Source organism: Nuphar pumila, chromosome 14 (assembly GCF_984573655.1).
Source record: "Nuphar pumila chromosome 14, dmNupPumi1.hap1.1, whole genome shotgun sequence".
NCBI lineage: Eukaryota > Viridiplantae > Streptophyta > Magnoliopsida > Nymphaeales > Nymphaeaceae > Nuphar > Nuphar pumila.
In genome coordinates, this window is record NC_143262.1 from 76,758,783 (window position 1) to 76,768,394 (window position 9,612).

At 40.4% G+C, this 9,612-nt stretch overlaps 1 pseudogene; it reads left to right on the forward strand.

Moving 5' to 3' along the window:
* Positions 1-891: 891 nt before the first annotated feature.
* Positions 892-2,411, forward strand: LOC149817017 (U-box domain-containing protein 27 pseudogene; annotated as a pseudogene).
* Positions 2,412-9,612: the final 7,201 nt, after the last annotated feature.

The following is a 9,612-nucleotide window of genomic DNA, read 5'->3' on the forward strand; positions in this document are numbered from 1 at the left end:
AAAAGATAAAAAATAAGTACAAAAAAATTTGGCATATTAATAAAGGTTGTGTTCTTACCTGTACTGACATTATCGAGGACGATAATGATTTGAGTGAGAGAGAATGTGTCGGACTGAGCCTTCAGAATGGGGCATGTGCAATGTAGAGCTCTATTGAGTAAAAAATACATCGAGCGTAGGAATGTGCGATATGTGTTGGTTGATCGATGACGTACGGTGATAGCATAACATGCAATATACAATGGTATCATTGTTAGTGTGATAGTGTGTGACGATAATGTATAGCATAACATGCAATACACTGATTTAAAGTGTTGTTTGGTTAAGTAGTGTTAGCTGATCAAAGGATGTTGTTTTTGAGAATTTGTAACTTGAATGAGTTTTTCAGACATAGCGTTTGGACTCATAGATGAGCATTTAGTTAGGTCTAATTCTCTAAAAGATTATCTTAAATAGTTTCAATTGAGTATGGTAACTCAGGGTTAGGCAAGTGAATGAATAAAGACGAGTGAAGGAGTTTGAGTGATATTCTACAATAGGACATACAATCGTCAATTGATCTTTGAATTTGGGTTCAAAAGATCCGTTATACTAGGACGTGTTTATAGAGTTGCCGTATGCTTTATGATAGGCCAAATTAAAAGTATATGTGTTGTTTGAAGCCGATATAGAATGGCTATGCAAGTAAGTAACATGAACCAAGTAAAATAAGCATTTAAAGATGTGAACAGCTTCCGCTATACTACTGCTCGGCGTGGATATTATGCCCACCGTTGAGCTGGCCTAATTGAGCATCGCGGGTTTGCGACCCCTCCTTCGACCACGATGCCAAGCAAATTCTCCCTTACAAAAAGAAAAAATAAAGACAAACCCGAAAAAAATAACTTGAAGGAAGCTAACGTCATCACCTTTCTTCCATCGTCTTCTTTGACCATCTCCCCACACTTCAAATCCTCCTCTTCCCTTCTCTCTCTCCCCACTCCCCGAGGGCTTCCCTCTCTCCATTGACCATTCTTCTCATCTTCAAATCCTACTGCTGTGAACGCTGTTCTAAGTTTTCCTGCCTGCCTTGAAAAAAGAAATGGGGAAGGACGATCTGTGCATCACGGTGCCGAGCTTCTTCAAGTGCCCGATATCGCTGGACGTGATGAAGTCGCCGGTAAGCCTCTGCACGGGCGTAACCTACGACCGGTCCAGCATCCAGCATTGGCTCGACAGCGGCAACAACACGTGCCCCGCTACCATGCAGGTCCTCCACACCAAGGAGGTCGTCCCCAACCACACGCTGCAGCGCCTCATCCAGATGTGGTCTGAGTACGCCAGCCTGCAGCAGCCCCATCACCACTCCGACCACCCGCCGGACGACCTCCCGGAGATCCTGCGCGGCGTTCAGGACGGTGCCCTCGAATCAGTCAGGAGGGTCTCGGAGACCGTTCGCGCCAGCGAGAGGAATCGCGACGCCGTGGCAAAGGCCGGTGGCGTGGACGCCATCGCCGGCGTCTTCCGGGTCGAGAAGGGGATGAGGATGCTGCAGGAGGCCGTGAAGGCTCTCGAGCCCATCCTGGCCGTCCGATCTGATCGGTCGGCCGCGGAGATGCTTACGACCCCGGAGGCGCTGCGCTCCTTTGCGGCCGTCCTCGCCCTGGGCGATGACCCGGAGGCGGTGGCGGAGTGCGCGAGGACGATCGAGTCGCTGGCGTCCGTCGACTCCGACTCGAGCTCCGCCTTCTCGGCGAGCGACGCCGTCCTGGGGGGGCTCGTGAAGGTGATCTCCGCCGAGTCGGCAGCGGATTCCCACGGGCTCGAGGCGGCGGTCTCCTGCTTGGCCGTGACCGCATCTCCGAGGCGCGCTCGCGGGCGGATCATCCGGCTTGGGGCGGTTCCGGCTGTCGTGAAGCTCCTACTCCGGCCGAATTCCAGCGGGAAGGCGGTGGAGAAAGCGATGAAGGTGCTGGAGCTCGCGTCGTCGTGCGCCGAGGGGCGGGCGGCGATCTGCGAATCACCGGCGTGCGTCCCGGCGATTGTCGGGAAGCTCATGAAGGCGGGCGCGGCCGCGACGGAGAGCGGGGTGGTGGTGCTGTGGAGCGTGTGCCACGCCTTCCGGGACCGGAGGGCGACGGAGGCGGTGGCGCGGAACAACGGGCTGGCGAAGATTTTGCTGCTGATCCAGAGCAACTGCTCGCCGGCCGTCCGGCAGATGGCCGGAGACCTCCTCAAGACCTTCCGTGCAGATTCCAAGAACTGCCTCTCTCGCTACGATAGCAAGGCCACGCACATTATGCCCTTCTGAAACACCCGAGAATTCCCCTCTCTTCCTCCTTTTCCCTCCTCTCCTCATTTTCTCTGATTTTGTATATGAGAAATTGTAAAATCTGAGGATCTAGAAATGAAAAAATCGGGAATTCTCGCTATTTCCTTCTAGCAAAAACCTCAGGAGAAAGAATTTCCAGATATTTTTTGCGATTTGAGTGATCTAGAATTCGAGGGTCTGGAATAGGGGAAATTGGAGCATTTTGCGAAGAAGATGATGATAATGATTGGATTCGTGGAAAGATTTTGCTGTTTACTCGAGGGAATTGAAGTATCACATTCCATTTTTGTGATGTTTGAACGACGATTTCCGAAAATTGATCGATCTGAGCATAACTAGGAGAATGCTCGCGATTTTTCTAATTTGAGAGGATCGTGGAGAAACTGTGTCATTGATTCTCAACAATGAGGGATTAGATGAGACTTCTGGAAAAAACGAGTACGGGAAATTGAGAGATCTAGGTAGATTATGATCACAAAGTCCTAAACGAGCGTTAACGATCTCAAAAAACCAGAACATTTCTGTATCTACTTCAGATTTCGATCAGATCAGCTACAACGAAAAATGAGCAATCTATCAAATGAGAAAAAATAGAATTTTCCGCTGATTACTTGGAGACGAAATTTAAAAAGAAAATGTCATTACTTGATCAAAATCTCTACGCCTACTCAATTCATTAAAAGCAAAAGAAATCGGTCAAAAATCCGCTTTCTCGAGTTGATTTCGTGCGCCCCTGCCTCGTTCGAAAGCGAAACCTAATAAAGAATTTCGCAATTAAGAATGCCGCAGTTGCTGAAAGAATTCCCGTTTTTCTGCTGAAAAAGTCAAAAAACGCAATAAAAAACTGTGATCTACCAAAGAGGAGGAGAATATTTACTAAAAAAGACAAACAAAATAATATTTTTTTTACTGTTGCCTTTATGATCCAGTCGATCTCTCCCTTCCCCAAAAGAGAAGAAAACAAAAAAATCAGAAGAAAAAGTCAGAAAACAGTCTCCAGACGTTTGAGATTAATTCACTATCGTCTGACCAAACAAATTCAAAAGCAAAAGAGAAAAGAGAGAAAGATTACGTCTCTTGATCTCTCAGCCTCCGGCGATAGAGCAAGAAATTCGGGAAACGAATGAACAAAGACGGGTTCCTTATGTCGATTCATTGGCGATCCTGGAAAAGGGAGTGATGGTAAGAGGAGAATCGCCTATTCCTCACGTCATTAGTGCTTCACTTTTTCGCATTCCGCTCCTTTTCCTTCCGGTCTAGCCTGAGGCGCCTGATCTCCGGCCGGAGTGGCCAGTGACTCAATGTCAAGAACAGAAGTAAACAAACAATGAATCTTGGATCTCTCAAACATGGGGATTTGGAGTTCCACCTTTCAATTGGAACTTATATTATCTCTGGTTATGGATCCAAGGCCCCGTACACTTTCTCTACCCCTGTGACATATGCGGTAAGATAGAAAATGGATTTGGACATCAGTTCTTGACTTGATGCAAGATCCATATATGAAGAGCAGGTTCCATTTGGGATCCAGATTTCCGGTTGAGAATGAACCTTTGTGTTACTGGATATGCTAAAAATAGGTAAAATCTTTACAAAACATATGTTGGGTTTCAAGTGCAAAAAGATAAAACATGTCCAGTTAAACTTGATTTGGACCCGTCCAACCACACATGACTATTTGGATCAAACCTAAAACCATGTTTGTTCCATATCTGAACCATGTCCAGATATATACTGGTCTCAATCCCACAATCTAAGTCTCGTTCATACCTGGGTTGGAACTCGGACCCACCCGCTTTCCTGTATAAGCGGGTCAAGCATGATTCGACCAACATCTGACTTGTTTTCAACAGGAACCTTAACCCATATTTAGCCCATTTATTTTTATAGTATTTTTAAATAAAATTTACATGTAATATAAAATTCAAATGAGAACAAAATAGGATTACTGAATCACTACAAAGAGGAGGGTCGATAGCAGCGACTCTTTTCTAGTGAGAAAAAATCTTGCCGCTATTGATAAAGCAATAACAATAAGATTTTTATCTCCGCTATTAGCTTCATCAATAACAGCGAGCCATGAATCTTGCCACTATTACTCCGCTACAGCTATAAATATTGCTGCTATTAGTTTTGTCAATAACGATGAGGTAGATATCTCTTAGAATGCCTTGCCCCTAGACATGTTTTGTCGTTATTGATCTTTAAGAGTAATATCTAACGGTCAAAGAATCACACTTTTATAGGGTTTTACTGTATAACGATGACAAAACAATTGTGTAGCTATTAGACCTGTGAAGTTTTGCTTCAAATGTAATGGAAGGTTTATGGATGATATCAAAATTAAATGTAGAACTTTTCTCTATTTTAATCCCTTTATTTTTTGTGTATTGTAGGCAACTGACACTTGGCGTTGGATGCTTGGAGCAGCAACATTCTCGGTTGGAGCCACTTTCTATCTCTTATCAACATATTCCTTCGTAGGTATACCAGGTTGGTTTGTTTTCCAGATGCTGAGAAAATCCCATGACAAGAAATTCCCAGGAGAAATTGGAGTTATTTATTTTGGTGATGTGGCCACTTTGATATATACCCTGAAGCTCTCTTAGTTTGATAATCTTTTGTAGAGGAATCAAGAACCCACTTATTGGTATATGCAAATATAGCATGGAATGAGATTGTGAGAATCCCATTTCAAAGATGTATATTTTGGATCTTTGAACCTATAGTTCTGTGGATGTATTGTCAAAAGTACACCTAACTTGTATCAGATTTTAAGAAGTATACTGTACCATATGGCTGTTGGCATTGGTTACTTTCAAAGAAGCCATATAGGCATGTATGAGTCGTTGAATTAATCTAAGAGTAATTATCAGTGGCCATCATCTGTATTTACTAGTAAACTTCTCATATCCTCATTATCATAAAGGTTGGTTGTCTAAATGTTCCTTTATTACCACAAAAATGCTTAAAATAAATAATTGAGTATCATCCTTTCTGCAATTTTTCAAGGTTGTACATTCATCTGTTCTGTTTAGCAGTAAGTGGACTTGGTCCAAAGTTGCTTGGGAAGTATTTGGGGACTTGATAAACTTGGGTGACTATATTAATGCTTGATTGATAATTCATGGCTTCGTGTACTTATGCCAATTCAGACTCGTAGAGTGCCAAGTTGAGTGCATTAATGGTCCACTACAAATCTGGGTTTCTCGTAGTTAAGCTTGTAACAAAATGATGTTACCATGCTGTTTTCTGGCTTTGATGCAATTCATTCTACAAAACAGATTACTAATCATGTTTACTTCTGCAGGTCTTCTCCCCATCCAAATTTGTTATGGAAAATCGAACAAGTGAATAACATACACTTTTTCATGATGGATCTGTCTCAGTGTCCATGTGAGTAGGTTTCAAAAAGAGTTTATTTTCATGTTTGGATTTATCAAATGTGGAATTCACTGTTTTATTAAATAGCAACTAATATTTGTGAAGCCAATAAATTGCGACAATCACTAAACCATTAACTAGACCAACACAATGTCAGTCAATTATGGACTTTGATGCAACTTTTCTTAAAAGTATTTTTAAAAAAGATTTTCAATTAAAATTGTCAGTGCAAAGTGTGCATCAAATTTTAAATTAACCGGTTCACACTAGTGGTAAAGTCCAGGTCGAACTTAGGAAATGAGTTTAAAACCTTTTACTCCAAACAAAACGATCTCTATCACCTTAAATAGAATATAAATAAAGCATCCTACTCTATTACAATGGTTCGAGTAGAAATAAAATTATTACAACCCAATTAAATTAAATGGCCTGAGGCAAAACTTGACTCAATCTAATCTAGAAGAAGGAGATGAGAAGACTTACCTCTAGGGTTGTTTGAAGAATGGAGGGTAAGGAAGAGTGGTTTGATGCTTCAAAACGTCCACCCACACGTCCACCATGCTTTGTAGCTTCTGCAATGGCTGCACCCAACCAAGAAGTTGAATTTTGTTGAAGATGATGGAGAAAAGTAGAGTAGAGAAGAAACCGATGGAGGTAGAGGATCGGCCGGCCCTTGGTGGTGTAGATGGCACACCAACTAAGAGAGACTTCTTCTTCGATCTGCAGCTTCTGCAAAAACACAGCACATAGCATCACAAACACACAAATGGAGGAAGAACAAAAGGAAGAAAATAAAAAAGAAGAAAGAAAGAACAAGAAAAAGCCAAGAGATGGAAGAAGAGCCAAATCCGTGCAAGAGGGAGAAGAGATAGAGAGAATGGGAGAGAAAGAGGAAAGAGAGAACTATTGGGCATGAATTCCAAGGCAAAAAACATTAACCCTAAAAAAAACTTACTATTTAAACCTTTACTTATTCCTAATTCTCAAACCCTCTTAAAAATAAACCTAATTCTAACTACCAGTTACAACTATCTCCTAATTGCAAGAGACTACCTAATTGCATTGTGAAGAGGTGGTTTTCAGAAAAAGACTCATGTAAACACTTTGGATCACATGGGTTTGTGGATCTAGAAGGTTTGGGTCTAGTCCAAGATCCAAACTTGAGCTCTTGGGTCGGATCTGGATCTAAATGGCCTCAAAACTGCTCCAAAACCCTAAAAATGCTCTATTTTTCTCAATTAAACTCTAATTCGATTAAAATTTGAACCATAGCTCTTTCACACCTAAATACACCAATACATGGGTTTTAATCCTTGAAATTACACAAAAATGCATGAATAATGTATGAAAATGATGTGTATTTCATGCATCATCACCCACAAACATATCTGTCATGTATACATAAATTTATTTCTTTTCACAAAGTATTAGGTAGTTAAGAAATTTGTTTAAACAAATATTTCATGCAATTACATTTTCATAACATATTTAGAGTTTTAACATACTTCCATAGAAGGAAAACTTTTTATTTCACTTTTCTAAAAATTACAAATATCTATACTTTTTCGTCAAAAAATCAAATACAATCATGATATTACTTATTTATCATCACTTGTATGTTTTTTGCATAGTTTTCTTTTCATAATTATTTCTAAGCAATGAATTTTTTTATTAAGTTCTTGCTCATTTTTTTTAATTGAGCATTATATCAATTTTCAGGTTTTTGTAACCCTTGTAATAAGCTTTGGGTCAGTGACTCCAAGGTCAAACGACCATAGGGCACCGGATACAGAGTATCCCTCAGACTTAATTGCTTGAGTCATTAAACCTTAGATTTTCATAGTTATGTATAGTCTTCTTCCTATCATATGTAATGTCAATGTTTCTTATGCTTTATATAAAATCCATGTAATGGGCTTTCAGACCAGTGGCTTCCAAACCAGATGTCTTTAGGGCACCAGATGTAAATACCCATCAAGCTCTACTTGCTCAAACCAACAGGCCACAGATGTCAACTAGACAAATAAGTAATCTTTTTTGTTGTCCTTTTCAACATGGGTGCAAACACTTCAACTTATGTCTGAACCAGCTACTAGGGAGCAACCAAGACATCAAACAGACTAAACGTATGCTCTTTTTCTTTGAAGCTCTTATTTTTTGATATTTTTCATTTGCTTATTTTTTCAAAAATAGACTGTGCATATTCATATTTGTGATTCAACACAAACTCTAGCATTCATATACCATCTTTTCTTTGAAATCTCCATAAATAACCAATTTTTCTATATTAGTTTCAGAAAAAAAAAATCACATGGGGCTTAAAAATCTCTAAAATATCAGATTATGTAAAAACATTCATATATGCTTAAAACTTGTTGCTCAGAAGCCTAATTTTATGAGTTTTCATTAGAACAAATACATGGACAGAAAAAAAATTGGGTGTACATACTATACCCTCTCCCATGCTTAAATGACATTGTCCTCAATGGCACTACCCCATGCTTATAGGAAATTGAATGGATGCACACTAGGAAATGAAATAAATACGAGAGAAAGGATAGATATCACCTGATATATGCGATGGAACCCCGCATGCGCTGATTTATGCATCATTCGTACACCACTATCACACACATGCAAATGCATGATTTCCTGTTGAATTGCCTCTTTAGTTGCTCCTTGAGGGGCTCCAAGTTGTCCTGTCATCTGTAACTCATAAATACTATAAAAAAATTAGAATGTATACATGATCTATCATTCATGCTCATAGAATAAAAGAAAAAAAAAGCAACAAAAAAGAATGCATGCTAATCCTAACATAATATACAATTGTGTGCTTCGCTATACATGAACGAGGTTAATGACCTCGATGTCCCGGTTTATAGCGACATCAGAAATATAGGGATTCAGCCACTGCTCATTGACCTTGAATTTTCTGCCCATTCTCGGGTTCATGATATCAACTACACCATGCAAAAATACCTCCTAAATGATGAACGGGCCATCCCATCTTGACTTAAGCTTCCCTGGGAAAAGTTGGAGTCACGAATTGAATGGCCAAACTTTCTGTCCATGCTCAAACTGCTTCCTTAAGATATGCTTGTCACAAAAGTTCTTGGTTCGAGCTTTATAGATTTTGGCACTTTCATACGCATCATTCTGTAACTCCTCGAGCTCGCTCAAATGCAACTTACATTTTGTGCCAACTTGAGACATCTCAAAATTGAATTTCTTTATAGCCCAATAGGTCCTATGCTCCAATTCAACAAGGAGGTGGCATGACTTCCTGAATATCGATCGGTAGGGGAACATGTCAATCAGAGTCTTGAATGAAGTCTTGTACGGCCATAACACGTTATTTAAGCACTAAGATAAATCCTTGCAGTATAGTCTGACTGTCTTCTTTAAAATCTATTTGATCTCTCTGTTAGATACCTCAACCTGGCCATTGGTTTATGGATGGTATAGTGTGGCAATTTGATGATGCACTAATTACTTCTTAAGTAAGGAAGCGACTTGCACCTTCTTGAAATGCTTACCCCTATCACTAATTATCACTCTTGGAACTTCGAACCTGCTAAAGATATTGTGCTTAATGAACTTAAGGACCTCTTTATGATCATTGGTTCGAGTGTCCACTGCCTCGACCCATTTGGACACATAATCAATAGCCACCAAGATGTAAACATTTTCGAATGATGGCGAGAAGGGATCCATAAAATCAATGCCCCAAACATCAAAAATCTCAACAACTAGGATGAGGAGAAGGGGCATCATATTTCTTTTGGATATGTTTCTTGTTTGTTGGCAGCGCAAACATCGCTTGCAAAACTCATGCGAGTCTCTATGAAGTGTAGGCCACCAAAATCCAAATTAGAGGACCTTGGCTGCAGTCTTTTGACTAGCAAAATGATCTC